The 22,860-nt window shown below is 33.9% G+C and overlaps 1 long non-coding RNA gene across 1 annotated transcript in view; it reads left to right on the top strand.

Annotated features, from left to right (window-relative positions):
• The first annotated feature begins 10,415 nt into the window (after positions 1-10,415).
• Positions 10,416-22,860, top strand: part of LOC129218642 (uncharacterized) — a 33,033-nt gene continuing 20,588 nt past the window's right edge. The window contains exon 1 of the long non-coding RNA XR_008580354.1: positions 10,416-10,477. This is a non-coding gene — a long non-coding RNA (uncharacterized LOC129218642). The remainder of the gene's footprint in view (positions 10,478-22,860) is intronic.

Raw genomic sequence — 22,860 nt, 5'->3', positions numbered from 1 at the left:
TATTTATAGCCAGATTCGGCCTTTCCAGAAACAATGTGACGTTACATGATTTGCATATTGCCAGAACAACACTACTCCATAATCACACAGCTTGTAGGTTGCACAATTCTTATTTAATTTGGCATTCAGCACTTAACACCTCAACATGATTTCATCACGTCATCGACACGTGCTCTTTCGGAAATTTACCGACATCTGCCGAATGACAACAACCAATCATAGCATGCCACATGTTTTTCCGAACACTTCCGATTCAAACTCGGACATTTGAGTGTTGGTGGCAGGTGGATGGGATTCCCCGCGCAAGGTTCTCTCTCGGAATGGCAAAAGGTAAGTCACAAAATGTTTTTTTTTTAAAACAATATTGGTGAAATCCTTCAAGAACGAAAAATAAAGGCATTTAGCCCAACAAGTTCCCCCCTCTTGAAGGAATTTCATCAAAAAACACATTATATACATTAAAACATTTAACTACATTCATATTATATTTACAAAAGATACATTTGAAAAACAGTTCAAAAATTTGATACGCCCCCCCTCATTTAATCCCAATTAAATATAATTTTACAAAGTTTATTTAAACAATTCTTAGATAGGGGTTTAGTGAAAATATCCGCGATGTTTACATTTGTCCTCACATATTTAATCAAAAAAATCTTTTGCTCAATTAAATTTCTTAAAAAATGGTACCTTACATCAATGTGTTTTGTACGGGAATTCTCAATGGGAGACTTAGAAAAATCAATTGTTGCAGTGTTATCACAATAAATAATTGTATCTCTAAGCTGGAGGTTTTCAATATTTAATTCACTTATTTCTGTGATTATCCTCTTCAGCCAGACCATTTCTTTTGCAGTTTCACCAAGTGAAATATATTCTGCTTCCATTGTGGATAACGCAACACATTTATGTTTAAATGTCCTCCAATTAATTGGGACCCGATCAATACACAAAATTGATCCTCCCATTGAGACTCTATCCTCCCGATTAGCTGCGTAATCGGAGTCGGAAAATCCCCGTAGATCTACACTATTGATTGAGCTTAAATTTAGTTTGTATGATATTGTATACTTTAAATACCCTAGCAATCTTAATAGAAAATCCCAATGCTTTCTTCCGGGATTTGCTTGAAATTGGGAAAAAATATTCACCGCATACGAAATGTCAGGTCGGGTCTTTCCCGCTATGTATGCCATACAACCCAACAAATTTCTGTATGGGAGCTTTTCTGCTTCCCTTTTTCTTCCTCAGTTTTCGGGCAGTCGTCCTTCGACAAAACCCTTTGAGATTGGGAGGGTTGAATTTGGCACATAGTAATCAGAGAATAACTCCAAGACCTTCGAAATATAAGAGCTTTGGTGAATAAAAAGATTATTTTTATCTTCCACAAATTCAATCCCGAGGAGCTTTCTGGTTTTCCCCATTTCTTTAATATCATACATACTTTTAATTTCATTAATTACCTTTTTAATTAAATTTTCATTTTTTGCTAGAATTATTATATCATCTACATAATAAGAAGAAAAGTATTTTTGTCTCTATGATATACACAATTACATCCTTTTAATTTTTGAAAACCAAAACCACGAAGAACACTGTCTATTTCTAAGAACCAGTTTCTTCTGGACTGGTGTAGTCCATAGAGAGACTTCTTCAATTTACAGACAAAATTAGGGTGGCTTTTACTGACAAAGCCCTCTGGTTGTCTCATGTAGATTTGTTCCTCTAAATCAGCATACAGGTAAGCATTTTTTACATCAATTTGTGAGTGACACCATTTTAAAAGACATATAAAAATAGAAAAGAAAACTCTTACAAGTGAAAACTCAATTACTGGACTGAAAACTTCAGAATATGACTCAATTGACTGACGGTCCCCCCTTACAACTAATCTGTCCTTGTATCTTACAATTTCACCCCTGTCATTTACCTTGAGGTCGTAGACCCACCTGTTTCCCAAAATTGGTTTCCCCTCTGGTGGGGGTACAAGGTCCCACACCTCTCTTTGATTAATGACATCTAATTCAGACTCCATGGCCAGTTTCCAGTTGTCCACCTCGGGGGTAGCCATACATTGCCTATACGAATTCGGTATAAAAATTTCTACCAAACTTGCTTCTTCACTTTCTCCCGAACTTTCACTGTCGTCACAGATTTCCCCTACTGTTGGATTTTTAGATGAAAAGTCAAAAAGCTTTGGTTTATACTCTATTTTATTTTCACTACAATATTTTAGAACCTGTTTTAATGAATTTAATCTTACTTTATTTTTACCGGCAATTGTATAATAAATATCAGTCCTATCCCCGGTCTTTCTCTTTTTAGCTTCTCTAACCCATTTAATTTTTTCACAGGGAGTTTGCTCAACGCTCTCCTGGATTTCCTGTTCAAGTTGAACTTCACTTATAGGCCTGATAAAATTAAATTTTCTCTCATTTTTATTTTGGACTTTTAATTCCCCCCATCTTTCATTTTCATTAAACTTTACGTTAATAGTTTCTGTGACTGTTCTGGTTTCAGGATCCCAGATTCTGTACCCTTTGGTACGTAAGGCGTATCCGACCATGATCCCCTTGGTAGCCCTCATATCTAACTTTTTTAGTTTGGACCTAGGCTGACCTACATAGGCAGTACACCCAAAAATAAGTAGGTGCCTCACTGAAGGTTTACGTCCAGAAAACAGCTCGAAAGGGGTCTTGTCCATATTTCCTATTACCGTCCGATTCCTTACATAGTTGAAACAAAGAGCGGCTTCAGCCCAAAACTCATCCCCCAATCCAGAATCCTTGAGCATAGACCTCACACCATTCATTATGGTTAAATTATACCTTTCTACTACCCCGTTCATTTGCGGGGTGTAGGAATTGGTCCGCTCTATTTTTATTCCCTGATTGGTGAGATAGTTTTCAAAATCTTTGTTAACAAATTCTGTTCCATTATCGGAACGGATAGCCAAAATTTTTGAGTTCAGGAATCTTTCAGTCCTTTTTTGAAAATTTACAAAAACATTAAATGCCTCATTTTTTGTTCTTAAAAAGAAAACATATGACTTTCTTGAGAAATCATCTATAATTATAAAAATATATTTCTTTCCCCCCAAGGACTCGGTCTGAAGGGGTCCCATCAGGTCCATGTAGAGCAATTGAAGTGCAGAATTAGTACGCCTTTCTGGCATAGATTTAAACGAGCACTTCCTCATTTTTCCTAATTGACAAGGGTCACAATTGGGTTTTTGCCCCTTCTTAATCTCCAGTCCTTGGACTGCACCAAGTTTACTCGTTTTGGTGATACTTTCCATATTTATATGGCAAAATCTCCTATGCCATTTTTCCATATCAACACTGACCATATTGGCCCCTTCAGACGGGTCCTTGGTCTTAAAAACTTTGGTATAATTAACATTTTCACAATCAATATAAAAATTTGGTTTAACATGATAAAGTTTATTTATTAAATTTGCTGTAAATAATTTAACATTTTCTTGATTAAAAACACAGATCTTTCCGGGCAACCATTTGAGCTTATAGCCCTGTCTGTCTATACAAGAACCAGAAATTAAATTGCGTCGCAGTGTTGGAGCATAGAAAACGTTATTCAGGGTGATGGTAACTAATTTTCCATCTGATTCAATTTTAAAAATCACTTTCCCAATGCCCTCTACTTGGCTCTTCACATTTCCTACAGCTACCTCCATTTGTGTGTTTTGTACAGGCTCTAGCTCGGCAAATAATGATCTATCTCGACAAAAATGAGATGTGCTGCCGCTATCCAATAGCCATGTATCCTCACATTTTGGGTAGGTAGTGTTTGCAGAAATTTCATTTTCATTTACTGAACAAAACATTCCTGCCTGAGGGTCTTCTTTGGTTTTGAATTTAAAAATCTTATCCTGTTTTACTTTATTACGGCTCCAACACTTCGACGCAATATGCCCTTTCTTTTTGCAAATGTAACAAACTTTATTTTTAGCAAAAAATTTACCCCTACCATTTGCCATTCCGGAGTTTCCGGGTTTTGAAAACATTGCCGAATTTTCTATATTAGGCTCTTCGGCCAAATACCTAATCCTACCTTCCTCAGCCAGTAGTTCATCTTTTACTTTCGAGAAAGTAAATCTCTCTCCTTCCCATCTGTAGATGGCTTGAACAATACTGCTGAAATTTGGAGGTAAATGCCGTATCAATTGAAAAGTTCTGAGTTTTTCTTCCATAATATATCCATTTTCGACTAATTGGTTAAAAATTCCCCCCAACCTTGCAGCGAATAATCCCACCGTTTCACCTTCTTGCATTTTGCAAGAGAAGTAGGATTCCCACAATGCGGCTACTCTGGCCAAGGATGGGGGTTCAAAATTTGCCTTAAGGGCTTTCCAGGCTTCACTAGGATCTTCCAAATTATCAATTAACCTTTTTATGTCTTTTTCCAAGTTTAAATAGATGATGGCTAAGGCTTGGCCACATCTTTTTCTGTCAGTACTAGTTAACTCCCCTTCTGGTTTCTTTTGGGTAATCTCCCATAAATCCCTTTCTATGAGCACCATTTTTATATCTTTGGACCAGGTAGCCCAATTATGGGAGCCCAACTTCTCAACGTTTCTATAATCTTTCTCCATAATAAAGAAATGATTCAATTTTCTCCGGGCAGGTCAACCACGCTCTGCTACCACCTGTTGGATATAATTTGAGATTAATGGCCTACAGCTAAGCTGAAAATTAGGCAACTCATTTCCAACTAAAAATTTGAGGTAGTGGTCTGCCCGAAGAAAATAAAACATGAATCATTCTTTACACTGAAAAACATTTATTTGACACATATTGAAAAATTGATTACAATACAATGATTTGTTCCCCGAAGAAAAATAAAAAAAAGAGAGATCTTACAATAAGTCCATGCATGGATCAAAAGTCCTATTGATGTTCTATGGTGACGCCTCACCGGTCGTTGGACGGCATGGCAACTTCCACGAATTGCAGGCAGGTCAGTTCATACCGTGTGAGCAACAATTCACCACATCAGAGAAAGGGCACACCAAGGATGGACACGATCTTCTTCCACCGGAGAACAAATAACCCCCATCAGGGACAACTATAACTTTTCACTTTGGTAGACGTCATCACAACACGCGCTTTCCAAACTTAAGACATCAGCAGTGCTCTTTCAATAAAAACCAGACCTCACCAAGAGGCCAATAACGAAAATTTATGATGACATTTGACGAACACGTTCACGAGACACAGACAACACAAGACGAGGAGACGAGTAGAAGAAAAGTAGCGAAGCCATCGAGCTACTGCCGGTCTGCGTATTTATAGCCAGATTCGGCCTTTCCAGAAACAATGTGACGTTACATGATTTGCATATTGCCAGAACAACACTACTCCATAATCACACAGCTTGTAGGTTGCACAATTCTTATTTAATTTGGCATTCAGCACTTAACACCTCAACATGATTTCATCACGTCATCGACACGTGCTCTTTCGGAAATTTACCGACATCTGCCGAATGACAACAACCAATCATAGCATGCCACATGTTTTTCCGAACACTTCCGATTCAAACTCGGACATTTGAGTGTTGGTGGCAGGTGGATGGGATTCCCCGCGCAAGGTTCTCTCTCGGAATGGCAAAAGGTAAGTCACAAAATGTTTTTTTTTAAAACAATATTGGTGAAATCCTTCAAGAACCAAAAATAAAGGCATTTAGCCCAACATGTTGCCTTGCTCATTTGCATTTGCTCCTCGATACTTCATGATGAAAATTAATTCAAAATTTATGTTGTACTGCAATCATTTTTAGTATTAAATTATTTTGTTCTTTAAATTAAAACATTGTAAATCAACTGTAATGTCTCTTATTTTTTCTCACACTCAATATATATGCTTGAAATACAATAAAAAGAGAAAGTCAAAATATCAAAATGAAATAAGGGAACTAAGGACTGATACGTTATCTGCAGAAACCGTTTCTGATGAAGTTTCATGCTCAAGCGGTTTCAAGCAAATTTTGCTCAAATTTCTACAAAAGATATAGGTAAACAAATATTAATAAAAAATTGAGCGACATTTCGTTACATTTTGATGTCGTGCAGGAACATATTACTGGGTTATGAAAGATTAGGACCTTAAAAAATTGATGTTTGCTCTTTTTTGTAACCAGTTAAGTTTTTTATTTTGTAGAATGGCTTTTTATATCTGAAATTTGGCTATCAACGTTGATTAGGCATATCCAACACATTTAATGTGAATATCATATTAGATTGCTAAGTTGTTTCACACAATAATTCTTTGAATATGTGATCAACATACAATTTTTGGGGAAAAATTTATCGTTTTGTATATGGTTGGTTATATATATGCATAGTGGAAGACATACAGAAAAGTATTTTAGTTGAATTACATTTTTGAAATAAATACCCGGGTATATACCCTGGGTATTTACCCCTAAAAATAAAAAATACCCCAGGTATTTTACATCACTACTTAAGAGTAAAGAAATATTTTTTAGAAAAATCTCAAAAAAAAAAACCATGCCACACAGAAAAAACTATTCATTCATAAGGACATTTTTGCTTGGAGAAATTGCTAATATTTTTCTCAAAAATAAAGAAATGAAAAAGAAAAAAAAATTGTTCACATTTGCCCCCCTTTCCCCTATACTACTTGAATGTTCACAAACAATTTTTAATATAACATAATAATTCAATAGATTTCATCTTTTTTGATATTTTCTCAGAAAAAAAAATCATTCAGATTTATATTCATATCTGATTCTAGTAAATATGACCTATTTCTCTTTAATGATCAATTTTCACTAGTTTTTGACATGTCATACTGAAATCATGCTTTTGACATCAAAAACCCAACCTTGTATTTAAGTCATGAGTGGTGGCTAGGTAAAATTCTGAATTTTTTTTTCCATAATAATAATTAAATAAGGGAAAATGGAATTCATTTTAAGTGAAGGATAAATTACTTTTAACTACAAAGTATATAGCAAAAAATATTAAGCCTCATGTTCATAGTCTCAGCTACTTTTGAATAAGTGAAATTTAATTTATAATGACTAATTACAAAAATATGGGGATAAGTGAAAAACTAATTTGCTGAAATATTTCAACAAAAATGAGAACTTGTCTCAGAATTTGCTTTAAAATAAAATTAAGTCAAGAATGAAGCAACGAATTTTATTTGTCTCAAATCGGGTCCGACCCGTCGCAGCAGCGTGCAGTTCGGAAATTGTCGTTGCTTCATTATAGGACCGATGATGTCGACATGTTGCCCTGAATAACTAAATTCACATTAATGTGTGCAATTACGTATCATGTATTTCGTTTTAGTATCCATTTTATTGTCAGAACCATCATTTCGCTCGACGTATTTTTATTTGGTATTTTGCTCGGTCGGCCATAGATTTCAAGTCTGACCGCCTAGAATATCGATTGATATCCGATTCAAGCTATCGTAACTTAGTCGGATCGGATCCAACACCCCTTTGAGCATGGTCGGGTGAGTCAGCCAGATCCTGATAACTTACGATGTTCAAACGAAAAGCCGAAGGGCTAAATTTTGTAAGTCAGTCAACAATGTTACATGCTTATACAAGCAGAGATAATACCACACAGTGGAAGATGCAGAATTAAATGTTAATGTGAAGAAATGAATATTGGAAACTTGTTTAAAATCTTACCAAAAATTTATTGGTTCTTAGAAACTAAAATAAATAAACTAACAAAATAAGTTTGTAAGAATAAACCCTGGCCATAAGTGGAGGCGGAGTTCGCAACTCCCCAACACCTATCGGACCTAACTCACAAGAGGCTGACAAACACAAAAGAAGAGAGAGAACGATTGGAATCGTTCACTATTTATACTTGCCTCATTTGCATATGATTGGGCATCAAAGGATGCCAACCTAAAACTGAAACTTTACACGTGCCGAAAGAGTTGAGAAGTTAATCTAATTTGAATAAAGTAAATTTTATATTACATTACATTAGGAATGAGAACGCGGATAAATATCGTTTACCGATGTCTATCAGATCCGACGCATCGGAGGCAGCTTTGCGCACGCGCCAACACTGATTGGTGCTTCATTACGGATCCGATGATCGGGTATGCAACACCTGCCTAATTTTTTTAGAAAGTTTTCAAAAACAACATGGCGCGTTTTTCAGAAAGTGGCAAAAAGGGGCAAATCTTTACAAGTGTTTTGGGGTAAATCCCCGCAGTTCCAAAAAGAAAAGATTTGCTCTACTTGACCCGAAATTGCCAGTTTTCGCTATTTTATTACATTTTTGTTTAGAATGTGCTTAGGACAATTCTTTCTTTAAAAAAAAATGATGTTTGGTGTTTGCTCAGAAATTTTAATTTGAGTAGGATTATAAGGGTATTTTATTTTTTAGTTAAATTTTACTTAAATACTTTTTAATAAAATGTATTTTTAATATTTTGAGATTTTAAAGAAAAATAGATTTAAGAGAAATAACAGAGGTTGAACTCAATAAAGCGCTTAAATTACTAAAAGAATGCTCATCAATTCGCATGGCAGCCTTTACAATTGGGTTCGATGAAAGAATTATGTAGGATCGACTGAAAAAACGGGGAGGACACAAACTTGGAAGATTTAGGGCAACGTTTACTGTAGATCATGAAAGGAATTGGTGCATTTTTGTATTGCTCTCAATCAGAGATTTTTTGGTTTCACTCTCAAATATCCAAGGTTTCTTCTTTATATGCATAAGAAAACTAAAAATCATCAATTTTGTGTTCACTCCCAACTTGCTGGTAGGGATTTTGCAAGGGAGTTCATGAAGAGAAATAGGTTGTCTCTGTGAGAGTTCAATGCAAAACCAACGTAGCTAGAGCCATGGGTTGCAAATAGGACTTGGCTCACAAAATACAGGGTGTTTCAAAATGAATAGCGGGGTTTTAACATGTTATAATATTTATTACACCAAACTTACAGCCACAAATGATATATCAAATGAAAGAGAAACTCAAACAGTTTTATTTGTTGGCATCAGTGCTCATGCGCTTGAAATGTTTCTGCTGCTATCCGCTAGAAAGCGCTTGTAGCAAAGATGGCGACGAAAGAACAGAAAGCGTTTTGTGTTTTACAGTTTGCAAAGACGGAATCTGTTGTTACTGTGCAACTTGCGTTCCGGATTAAGTTCGGTTGTGATCCACCAGGTGGCTGTAAGGGACCTAATGACAGGGCTTGTTTCCCACGGCCTCCACGGTCACCCGACCTAACGCCGTGTGATTTCTATCTTTGGAAGTTTATTAAGGACCGTGTGTATGTGCCTCTACTGCCAGTCGACCGTCCCGAATCAAGGAACAGGATTGAAACAGCTGTTGCAGCAATTACTAATGAGACACTCATCAAAGTTTGGGAAGAACTCTCATATCGTCTTGACGTGTGCGGAGTGGCAAATGGTGCTCACATTGAACACTTGTAGGCTATTATGTAAAACTGTTTGAGTTTCTCTTTCATTTGATGTATCACTTGTGGCTGTAACTTTGGTGTAATAAATATTATAACATGTTCAAACTTCGCCATTCATTTTGAAACATCCTGTACTTTGACAATTTAGAATTCGCCTTAAAAAATTTGAGTTCAGCTGCAACCAAATATTTAACATGGACAAAACTGGTGTCCAGACGCTCCCAAACAAACTTCCTCTGCACGTTGCTCCTAAAGGAAAACGGAATGTTGCCAAAACTGTTGCAGCTGAGCCGGGAAAAACTTACTGCTACTTGCCATGTGTGCCTGCTGTGTGTTGTACACCATGGAGATATAAGAAGGAGAGAAATCTCCTATAAATGACAACACTTGAAAATGGCTCAAAAATTTCATTTTCTCACCATGAGCGCTGTAGCCGCATGAGTGGTGAACGGGGTTTCCGGTATGAATGGCGGCGTTTCCGGTTTCCATGCTGTTGTGTAAACAAATCACTTCACGGTACACATGTCTGTTTGTACTTATCGAATTTCTGGTTACAAACCTTCGTGCGAAGATTGTCTGGTGGTTCTTTACCTTTGTGATGTAAAGAAAATTAACTTTTCACTGAATCAGTTACTCGTTGCATTCCGATCACATTTCATTTTATAATATGATCGTTCGGATGAACTTTTTTAAGTTCTACGATGTTAACGTAAGAGTTCTTATTTTCCTTAGAAGTGCTTCCGCTTGATGTTTTTTACGGTTTTGCCGCTGGTTAGGTTGTTTGTTGTCCTGTTTAGAGTTAAATTTTAAATGTTTTGAAAATGTTTTTCATAAGAGTTTTTTTCAAACAAATATTATTTGTTTACTAAATATGATTCATGTATCATTTTCTCCCAACAGACGGACAACCTCAAAAGAAATGACAGAAATGATCTTGTCAGATGCAAGGCCAGGCTGGTTGTAAGCGGGTACCGTTGGTCAAATGAATCATATTCTGAGGTTTTCTGCCCAGCTACTGAATTTTCACTTAGTAAGAGTTTTCTTTTCAATTTTTGTATCTTTATTGCAGTGATACCATTCTCAAATAGATGTGAAAAATTCCTATTTATATGCTCACCTGGAGGAGCAGATTTTCAAGATGTAACCAGAGGGTTTTGTTATCAAAACTAACAAATTACTTTGCAAATTGAAGAAACCTCTATATGGACTGCATCAGTCCAATAAAAACTGGTTTTATGAAATAGACAGTTTTCTCTGAGAATTTGGTTTTCAAAAAATAAAAGAGTGCAACCGTGTCTATTATCAAAATAAAGAGCTTTTTCTTTTAATTTATGTAGACGACATAATAATTCTTCCTAAAATGAAAATCTGGTCAAAATGATAATTAATGAAATTAAAAATGACAACATAAAGTTTATGACGTAAAAGAGATGGGTAAAACCAGGAAAATCTTGGGAATAGAACTGGTTGAAAATGGCAATAGTCTTTTCATTCACAAAAGTTCTTATATTTCCAAAGAGTTATTTTCTGGTTGCAATGTGCCAATCTCAACTCTCCCAATTTCAAAGAGTACAGTTTTGTCCAAGGACGATTGTGTGTGTGTGTGCCCAAAAGCTGAATATGAAACAAGAGAAGCAGAGAAGCTCTTATGTAAAAACTTTTTGTGATGTTTGGTGTACGTTGAGAGAAAAACTTGCCCTGATATATCTTATGCAGTAAATATTTTTTTACAATTCCCGGCCAACCTAGGAAGGGGATTTGTTTGCTATTTATTGTTCCATTGGGTTTGTTTTTTAAGGTTATTAGGATACTTAAAATATACAATATCATACAAGTTAAATTTAAGTACAATTAGCAGTTTTTATGAGAAGTTTTTCTGATTCAAATTACACTGCTAATCGCAAAGATAAGTTTCAATGGTGGGGGGGGGGGGGGGACTGTCAATCCTGTGCATTGATCACATTCCAATTAATTGAGAAACTTTGAAGCATAAGTGTGTGGTGTTGTTTACAATAGAGGCAGCGTGTATTTCACTTGGTGAAACTTTAAAAGAGATGGTCTGGCTGAAAAGGTTTATTGTAGAAATAAGTGAATTAAACATTGAAAACCTTCAACTCAGAAACTCTCTCATCTATTATGACAACACAGCCAGTGGCGGCTTCAGAAGAAGTTTTTTGTGAGGTCATCCTCTTTATGTGAGGCAGTGACAAGCAAAGGAATGTAAGTGGACATTTTCAAGTTTTGAGTAAAATACCTTTAAAGATAAGGTCTTAGGTAAGCTTTCAATGAAATATTTTTTCTAATTCATGCTGTGTAGCATCACCTACCAGAGCTACTAGTGCTATATCTTGGCCAGAGACAGAGGAGAGGTTCACCTATCATTTGTACTAGTTATACTCAAACTCATGTGTATTTATACCACGAGAGGGGGGGGGGGAACTGGCACAGTTTGCTCCTTCGATATTCTTAAGGGTTTTCTCTTTTTGTGGGGATTCTTATTCTGAAGGGGTATTTTGCAGCATGTATGAGGGTGCAGCATTGCTCTTGAGTGCGAGCTTCAAATAGGGTGGAAAAAAAATGTCTACATATCTTAGTCACAAACTTCTAAGTAAATAAAAAGGTGTTCCGGGCAGTCCTTCAAATAATTTCTTTTTTGCTCTCTGATCCATTTTATTCTTCACAGATCTGAGTTAGCTTTGATACAAAGGAACTTCCTCTTCTTTGCATGTCAAAATATTAGAGAAGTTTTCATGTTTTAATTGCTAGGGTTGACACAAGCAGACAAAGTGTGAAACAGTTAGAAATTTCTTTGAGGAATAGAGACTCAAGCAATCACGTATCCAGAGGGCCAATCATTGTAGCCATACCCCCCCCCCCCCCGACAAGACTACTAAAGATACTTGAAACAGTGTTTGGAGGACTTAAAATTTCTAGTATTTACCAATGACAAGACCCAGATCCCTATCTCTAATCTACTGTAACAGTTATGACCCCCCACACCTGCCCTTATTTGTGTTTGTGAATGTGTGTGTATGCAATTAGTAAATGTTGGCCATTGTGAATGATGATAAGGAAAGAGTTGGGATTGTGAACAAGAGTAAATGTTTTGAAACTCGAGTTCAATTTATGATGAATGTTAAGGGGACAGGGCTTGAGAACTCTCTCCTGGCATTTTTTCAAAATGGAAGAACCAAAAATGCAATTTTATATTATCTGCAATGATGTTCGAGGATAGGCAACAAAACGTGCTTTGTTGGGTCAACCTTAGAAATTTTGCGATATTGAAATCTTAAAAAATGCAGTTATAGGCCATCTTTTATGATGCTAGGGAAAGATATAGGTTTCAAAATATCCCCCCGGGAGTGTTTTTATGGTTATGTTTTAAAACCGATATTTCAGATGATTTTTGGTGATCTTAGTGAAGTTTGAGTTCGATGCATACCTTCGGAATTTTTTTGAAATTGAAGTCCTGATGTAGAATTTTAGGTCAAGTGATGGTATTAGAAGAAAAGATCGGGTTTAGAACACCCTCCCCCCAAAAAAGGTTTCAAAACTGAAGTCCTAAACACGTAATTATCAGTCACTTTTGATGACATTTGAGGAAGGAATTGCGTTCGTGAGTCTACCTCAAAAACCATGTTGAAACCTAAAAAGGCAATCTTAGGCAACCTTTTATGAAGTAAGAGCTTCCTCCTCCTTAGCCACTGATCCCTCTCCTCTTTTTTATTTGAAATAAAAATACTGTGAGGAAGCTCTCCCCAAGTTTTTCTTTTCTGAAATTATTTGGCTGTTTTGAATTTTAAAATGTTTTAATATCTTAGCTAATTTATGTATTTGTTTGTTTGAAACACAAAGGTTTACAGCTCCAGTAAAATCTTTTAACATTTTGGACTGTATTGTTGTTTTGTAATGGAACCTTTTCTTTTTTTTCACTTTACCTTATTTCAACTGTCATGTCTTCTTAACACCTGAATAGTTTTGTTAATAAATGGCAACACAAACTAGGTTTCAAAGTTCTTTTATGTTCGTCTTATTTATAGCTAGCTGTGTAATGCAAATTCTTAATACATATTTAGCATTACTCTGACACTAAATTATCAAACACATTCCAAATAAAACATAGTGTTTTAAACATGAAATAAAATTATATTTTGAAATTTCAAAGAATTTGCATGTATAAAGCCTAGAAAGAAAATAGAGTATTTGTGCTGCACTTTGCAAGTTAACACACCGTACAACTATTCATATTGTGGCGCTTTTTCAAACAAAGCAATAGTTTTAAATCAAATACAGTAAAACTTTTTTTTCTGTCTGAAGATTATTTTTAATTGGTTGAATATAGAAAGTGTCCCCGTGGCAAAAAGCTGCCAACACGGCGATATTGTCGCAGAATGAGAGAGAGAGTTTGTGCAGAAAGATTTTGCACTAAGGAGGGAAAAAAGGGATAGGGGGAAAAAAGGGGGTCAGCAATAAAACCATTCTGCAGAACGATACCAAAGGATAGCAGTTTTACGGTAAAAAGTGTAACTGGACTATGAATTAAGGAAAAGGCCTGATTTCCTACGAAAAATAAAATAATTGCGACATTTAAAAAAAAAAAAAAAAAAAAAAAAAAAAATTTGGCGAGCGCCAAATTGAGCGATCATTAATGACTGTGGTAGTCTGCTACATCAGAGATCGGGAGGTATGACATGGATAGAAACCAGTTCTAACCAGAACTTCTCACCACATGGAGCGATTTTAAAGCAACCCTGTGTTGATCAAAAGAAGAGAGTCTGGCAACGCGCATGTTTGTGTTTGTGTTAAGTCTGGACTCCACATGCTCGGAAAACCGAAAGCGTCGGCATTTTTAAGCGGGAAAAATGGACGATCAAGACGAAGAGATTGCCATGGTCAGATTGCATTTTATAAATTTGACCACTGCCTTGTTAAAAAAAAGAGGGAAAAGAACCCGAAAGCACTCTATGTGGGTGAGAAAGATTCTGCAAGAGCGGGGGAAAACTAGGCTTTAAAGCTACTTGAATCAAAGAGCTGAGAAACCATGACCAAACCTACTATTTCGTGTAAGTGAACTTTAAAAAATCGAAATAACTTTTTTTTTCGATTATTTTTCTAAACATTGGATATAATAATTTGTATTGTATTACAGCTTCATGAGGATGACACCCGAAATTTTTGACAGTATTTTGGAAATTATAAAGCCAGAAATTGAAAAGCAGAACACATTTTGGAGAGAATGCATCCCTGCTGATGAAAGACTGGCATTAACACTCAGGTAAATTTTGTAATTTAACAAAGTGATCATGGGCGTCCATTGAGAAAAGCAGAGGGAGTTGAACTCCCCCCCCCCCCAGATATTAGTTGTTCCAATGTTTAATAAATTTTGGGTATAAATATAAAACGGTTTCAACATAGTCAGCAATGACTGTTATTAAAAACTTTATTCACTTTATAATTTGAACCCTACAAATTGCACTGACTGTGCCTTTAAAATTATAACAATGTAGCTTAGTTAACAGATTACCCTCTAAAAATATGAATCCCTTTCAAATTGGTTAAAATCATCAAATTTCTAAAATCTTCACAAATTAAAGTAATTTTTAGCAATTTAACAAATAAATTGTCAGCAAGTAATAACTAACAAAGAACATATTTTAAAATAGATTCAAAAAAAATCTGGGGGGGGGGTTAAACCCTATAAACCTCCCACTTATTTTATCTCCTGATTTTATTTTGAAATGCGTTTGACATTAGCTCTGCACCTATGTCACAACTTGTATTTTGTTTCAGTTCCTATTTTGGCAAGCTGCTGTATTAATAATTAAAAGAAGGGGCGTTTATTTATTTATTTTCCTTAATACTATTTTTAGTGTTTTTAGTATTCCCAAAAATTATCATAATTAGTTGAATTTCTTATTCAGCCCATAGTTTGAAAAGAACAAAGCAAAATTAAATTAATTATTGATAACAATACTTTTCCACCACATTACTAGTAACAGACTGAGTCAATAAGTGTATGTATAAATTAGGGTAGTTCAAAAAAAAAAGGCTCTTTTAAAAATCTCAGGTTTTTACTGACTTTCCATCTTATTTGGTTCCATTAATATAACAAATGAACTGAATAAAGGAACTCATAATTATAACTTTTAACGACTGCTCAACATTCTTCAAGTGCAAAATTGTTTGATTTTACGCAATAAATGCTAAAGGAAAAAACATTCAGGCTAGAAAAGCAACAAAAATTTACTTTATTTAAATTTCTATCATTTTCTAAGTTGAAAATTATAAAAGAACAACTATATTTAAATCGCTAGGGATGTGATAGTGCATCTACCATCCAAACAATTTTTTGCTAATGGTATAAGGGTGGCAATGTTGTTCGAAAGCTTTCAACAAGAGTTGAAATTTATTATTTTAATTCTTGTTAATTTTAATTATTTCATTATTATACCTCTTTTATAAAATATTAATTCAAGAGATTATCAACAACTGGTTTCCTCCAATAATTTTTAGTGCGGAGTGATAATCCTTCCAAAATTTTTAGATTTGTTTCATGTCCCAAATTTTGCATGATAAAATTCATCAAGTTAATTCATTCTTGCAAATAATGAAGGTGATCATGTAGTTTGCGGGCATGATCTCAGGACTTAGTTTTTTTTTTCTCCATTCATTTCTTTAACAGCTTCAGCCAATTGAGTTTTATTCAAGTGCAACACTTGATTTTCAAAAAGAGCCATGCAATTTTACTTACTCCTCTATCCAATATTTTTATGCTGCAATTATGCAGTTCAGATTTCATTAAATTATAATAGTAAGATAATGCAATTTGAAGTATAGAAGCTGTCACTCAAGGTTTTCAATAGAGATTGTTCGAATACTGAAATTAAGATTAAAATTCGAAATTAATTTTCAACAGAATACCAAACATTACTTTAAACTTTTTTAAATTAATTCTTTAATTTTATGCCAATTTAAAATAGAAAATATTAATCTATTTTAGGAATTGAAAATGGATTTTGCATTTAACATTGTAAAATTCTTTACATTTAGCATATAATAATTAATTTCAAGTTAATCCTTCCAAAAGCAAACATAAATCAAATGTAACAATTTGGTTTATATTTGTTAGCTGTTCTGAATAAATAATTTCTTTCCTGATATATAATTTGATAACTGATAACCGTGGTAAAACATGCCACGTCATATATAAAGAATCTTGCAGTTAACTTACTTACAAATACAAACCAAAGTTAGCTTAAACTCATAATTTCAAATCATTCAAGTGGTTTGCTGCTATGTTAATCTCTTCCGTAATTGATAAATAATTACATCATCACTAAAAAAAATTGATGAATGAAGTTTTAAAAAAATATTTACAGATTTCTTTCTCTTTGAATGCTAAGAATTATTAAACTTTAATTATGATGATTAATTTTAACTACATTACTTTTTAAAACAGAAGCTAATGTTTCATATGGTTTAAAACTTTAAAAATTAAAGTTGTGCACATTCCCGAATCAATACAGTAGTCCCCTCCTCTCTCTGCGGGTGTGCACAGCTGGTCCTGATTCTGCAAAATGGTACAAGCATTTTTCCTTCTTTTTTAGCAACATATTCTATGTAAAAATAAGCAGTTAATAATAAGTAGCAGTAAATTTGCTTTATATATTTATTACTACTTAATATTCTAAGTTTTTTTTCTGGTTATTCTGTAATAATTAAATGAGTTTGTAATAGTAAGGCAAATTTAATGTGTCATGAGCTTTAAGAAAAATTTGTAAGCAACAAAATTGTAGTTTAACATTGGCATTTGCAGTCATGGAGAAGCTTTTTTTTTACTTTGTGGACATATGCTGTTGTAATGTTTTATTTCTATTGGGGATAAATTTTAAACACTGTTAAACAAAACAACAATTGGAAAAGATCTTACTAATTTCAATATTTCTTTTTATTTTCAGATTTTTGGCCACTGGAGAGACGTATAGAAGTCTCACATTTGCGTTTCGAATTGGAAGGCAAACTGTGCAGAAGATTATCCCCGCAACCTGCTTGGCGATTTGGAGATGCTTGAAAAAGCAATTTCTCCCTTTCCCAGCCACATCCGAGAATTGGAGAGAAATTGCTCTCAATTTCCAAGAGAAATGGCAACTTCCACATTGCTGTGGAAGTATTGATGGCAAGCACATCCAGCGGGAGGCTCCTTCTAACACTGGATCCGTTTACTTCAACTATAAAGGGGTGTAGCACAGTGTTATTAGCTGTGGTAGATGCCAATTATAAGTTCTTAATGATGGACTACGGTCATTATGGTAGCGAGTCTGACGGTGGGATTTTCAGGAAAACCGAATTCGGTAAATATTTGATCTATAACAAATTGAAATTCCCCACACCAGATTTGCTACCAAATTCAAACATAGTGTATCCATATTTTCTTGTTGGAGGTTCGGCATTTCCTTTGATGCCTAATTTATTGCGCCCATTCCCAGTGGGTACGAGCTATGTTGGACAACAGAGAACATATAATAAAAGAATTTGCAGAGGAAGATGCGTTATTGAAAACGCTTTCGGAATAATGGCAGCACGTTTCAGAATTTTTAAAAGACCACTGAATTATAACGATAGTAATGTGAAATGTATGGTGCTGGCTGCCTGTGTATTGCACAATTTGCTGGTTGAAAAATCTTATGCTTATTGCCCCTTGAACGAGGAACAACTACAGGAACTGATTGGGAGTACCCCATTAATTTCTGTATCAAGGGTTAGCAGCAACATGTATAGCAGGGATGCCAAAAATTTAAGGGAAACGTACAAAAAATATTTAAGTAATGAAGGAGTTGTCCCTTGGATTTAAGAATTTTGTATATATTTGTTATTAATTTTCTTTATCTTTATACTGTATTTTTGTACTCTTTTATGATTAAATAATGTAAAAGTTATCTCTCAAAACTCATGTATGCATTCATTCTTTGCAAAAATTCTACATCAGGAAATTATTTATATACAGTGAAACCTGTGTAAGTTGACCACTCTCGGTGCAGTACTTTGGTGGTCCACTTAGACAGGTGGTCAACTTATAAAGGGGGTAATGATTTATTTATTTTTTTTGTCATTTCTTTTGTGTACATCTACATTAAGAAGGAAAAAAAATATGGATTTCAAAATTTTTTAAATATTTCACACTTTAGTTTCTACAAAACAAAAAAAAAAAAAAATCTTTAAATTGATATTTTCCCCCATCCCCCACAACAACAAAATTTATAGATATTAGCAAAGCATTTAAAACTTTGTTTCTCGTAATTCCAAATCACATAAATTAATTGAAATTATTTTCAATCAAAATAAAAAGTAAATACACTTGTAAGTAATTTGTTTTTCATTTAAGCAAAGATTAATATTACTATGGACAAACTTACTGCTTCACTGTTAAAAAGCTAACACACTCAAAATATTGATAATGTTCAGCTCTCCTTGAAAAGGGGGATAAGATTCTTTTTAAATAAAATTTGATGTGCATATAGTTACATAACGATAAATTCAGTACAAAATTGTAGTTCAAGCTACCCTTCAAAATAATTAAATAGAGATGCTGTATATACTCATGCTTATGGAAGATAAGTGAAAAAAGAAGCAAAACATTAAAAATAAATACATTTAATATCAACATTATGTACAATTGTTAATTGCTTTCGTCTTACTCTTCGCTTTCGTGTCTTTGCATCAGTAACTCGATTTCGTGCATGATTTTCCTGCTCTTTTTTTTTTTTTAAATGCTCGCAGCCGACATTCTAGCAGCTGGGAAAATTTGGAGATTACATCCTCCTTCACATCCTGTTTGGCTGTTTTCGAGGCAAAGTAGCCAGACAGGCATTTTGAAGTGTTGCTAAGATTACAGATGAGTTCTTTTTCACCCTCATCTGCAACCTTTCGCTTCCCCGGCTTACTTGGCCTGAAATATTAAAATACTAGTTATACGCTATGCTGTTAACTGCAATAGTAGAGACTGCAGTACATTACATTGTATAACAAAATATAAAATTAAACACTAACAGCCAGTGCTGTAGTTACGGAAGTGTCATCCATTGAAGTACTTCGTTTTTCACTAACAATACATAAAAAAAAAGTTTTAAAGTCAATTCCTACTTGTAAGAGTTTGCCTGTGGGTGTAAACCACATTTAAGTTATCATATAGCTCCCCCACAGTGTTGTTCCCATAAGGTATTCTCCCCATAAGCTGTATACTCTCAAACATTTTTTAGACATATAGCGTATACCCTCAAGCTTCAAGAGTTTTCATTTTATGACATATTATGTATGATCGCATACACATATTGTGCATAATGGATTACTTAGGAGTATACCCTCTGATCTTGAGAATGTTTCATTTTTCAAACAATTTGAACTTCAAAATTATAATTTTTTTTAAATTACAAAGAAACTGCATCTGGAAATATACTTTTCACCAGTTGAGATACGTATAAACTCTAATTTTTTCATAGTCTTAACAGTCAGAAACCAAGAGTGCCCATATACAGGGGAAAGTGGGGGCTCAAGCCCCCCCCCCCTCCGTTTTAAAATTAGAACTTAATTGCTCTTAGTACTTTTTTTCTTTGCAAAAGTGGAAAAACATTTCTTTTCCAGCCTAATTAAAAATATCAAATTTTAATAACTGTCTGAAATTGGTTTCTATTGGGAAAATATCCCGTTAAACCATGGGGAAAATATTTGAGCCCCCCCCCTTTAAAATTTTGCATATGGGCGCCCATGTCAGAAACTAACACAACTTTTATTATTTTCTGTTAATCTATGCATATCTAGTGTATAAAGTATATTGAGCACTAGCCCAGTGAGCATTTTAAATTTTCTTTTGACTTTTAAAATAAAATTAAAGAAATTCCTGTGTCAAACAACTTAGTTCACATACAATTTGCTTTTCAAATTTTCTACAATTTAACCATGTTTACTATACATTTGAATTAAGGATGGTTTTATTTGCTTTTTCACCAATTTGAATTGTAAATAGACATTGAAAATGTTACCAATATTTTATAATTATTTATTTTTTATAAAAAAACAAAAATTTTCAGCTTTTTTTTAACATCGTATAGTCATATATATATATATATAACACAATATATCCTTTCTAAAATAATCTTTTCATTATTCTTTTTTTAATTTTGAAGTAAATGATAGACAATTTGATAAAAACAAATGCTTTATGTATTTAGAATATAAATATAATCTAAAACCATGTATAAAATTAGACGATCTAAAAATGCCTTATTTTGGTAATTTTTGGTAATGCTGATAGGTCCGTTACCACACAATTGATCTACTCAATTATTTTTATCAAATAAAAATTACTTTTTAGCAGGGTTCGTTGATTTAAATCGTGATTAAAATCATGGTTTAAATCAAGTGATTTTTGTAAACAAAATCATTAACTAAAATCAGTTGATTTTACTTTTATGAATTTATTTTCATTTTTAGAATGTATTGCTCTAAATTTAACTACACTGCATTATACTATCTTAACTTCAACAGGGAAAACTACATAGATCCCTCTGTCTGTGCATGTAACAGATTTTCACTCTATATTGCTTTTACTCCAAAATTACAGTTTAGAACATAATAAAAATTTGGAGTTTTTCTTATACACCATGACTAATATAGTTCAGAAAAGTAATTGTTCAAGTAGTTTCTGAAAATTTCACTGTCTTCAGAAAATTTTACTTCAGTACACTATCACCCCCTGGTTTTCTTTTGAATACTCTCGCCGGGGGGGGGGGGGAGTATTCCAGTGTCCCGGTTGGACATATCAGAATTCTGGCAAGCGTAACATAATGAACATCAACTTTATAGCAAGACATGCATATTAATTCTACAAAATTTGTTTCAGATTATTTGTTTATAATAGATATATTTGTTTGGTACAACCAAAGCAAAGCAAAAATGAATGCCTTATTTGGCGACAGGGCCGGATTTGGAAGTGTGGAGTTCTCGGGGCAACGAAGGGGTGGAGCCCCCCCCCCCCCTCCTTCTGATATATCAATAATAATATTATTTTTGTGCAAGCATTCTTTGTAGAAATACAAAAAAAAATGTCTGGGAGAAAGAACTTAATATTTGCTGACCCGTGAAGGTTAGGATATTTTGCAAAAAATTTATTGTGTGGGCCCCTTTGTTGTGGAGGCCCCGGAGCAGTAGCCCCGCCTGCCCTTCCCTAAATCCAGCCCTGATTGGCGATATTAATTAGAAAAAGAAACAGCTATATAATTGTTTGGTAATCATAGAATAGCCATTTTCAAATGAGAATACACCCGATCCTAATATGCATAATCATATACCCTTTTTACATACTGTATACCTTTGATTTATACCAGCCAGAGGTCTAGCAAATTATGTTTTCAAGGGAGAAAAAACACAGCCTTTTCATAAGTACAAAAGCTGGGAAAACTAGTATAAAACCAACTTGCAACCATTCAGGTAACTATCGGAGCTTTAGTATTCACTTTTCATTTGTTTGTAGAAATAGTAGAGTTTGATGAAATCAAAAAAAAAAAAATATCCACTGTGATTTTTCAGCGTGCATTGGTTAAGAATTCCTATTAATTCCAGCAAAGCACTGAAGAGTTTTTATGTGAAGTATGAAAAAAATGCAATTAGCATTTGAAATTCAGTAAAATATATTACTGGTCCCTTGGACCAGTCAGCATGAATATGTCCTGGTCCACAGACAACATCAGTGGTCCACTTTAAATTTAACAATAAATATGGTTGTATTTAACATTATTTACACTTCATTAGAAAATTTATTAAGCGATTTCAATCGTTTTATTTTCAGCTAATTGATTAAAGAATAAATGAAACATTAAATTGTACCTAATATATATTTATGTATGTATTTAAATGTGCAAAATTACTGTACTGCAAATAAAGCTAAAAACGGTGAACATAATAGTACTACTATTAATTTACAATTTGAAACAAATAAGCAAAAAGTAAAACAATTTTATTTGACCATTTTTACTTAGTTAAGAAAACAGAGAAATTGGAGAGCACCTTCGACCGCTGGGTGCTGCATTTGTGTCAAACAGGTTATTAAAAATAATAAAACACGAATAAGTTAAGAGTTGTTTTTCAAAAATAGAAGAAAAAGGAATATTTTGTTTGTTGCCAGGAAGGCGAACAGAAACTTAAAAAGATAAGAATATGATATAGGTAGAAAAAATTATTGTGAAGAAAAGCCAAATTCTGAAACAACACTCAATAGACTGCAAAAATTGGAAAAAACATTCTGCATATTACATTGCACATCTTTTAAAAATTTGAGCATCAGACATCAAAAAAAAAAAAAAATCACAGCTAGTAACTCAAAATTTTTTTACAAATTCATATCTTTAATTAACTCATCAA

Source organism: Uloborus diversus, chromosome 3 (genome assembly GCF_026930045.1).
Source record: "Uloborus diversus isolate 005 chromosome 3, Udiv.v.3.1, whole genome shotgun sequence".
Taxonomy (NCBI): Eukaryota; Metazoa; Arthropoda; class Arachnida; order Araneae; family Uloboridae; genus Uloborus; species Uloborus diversus.
The sequence above is the reverse complement of the archived record's forward strand: the minus strand, read 5'-3'. Positions and strand labels throughout refer to the sequence as shown.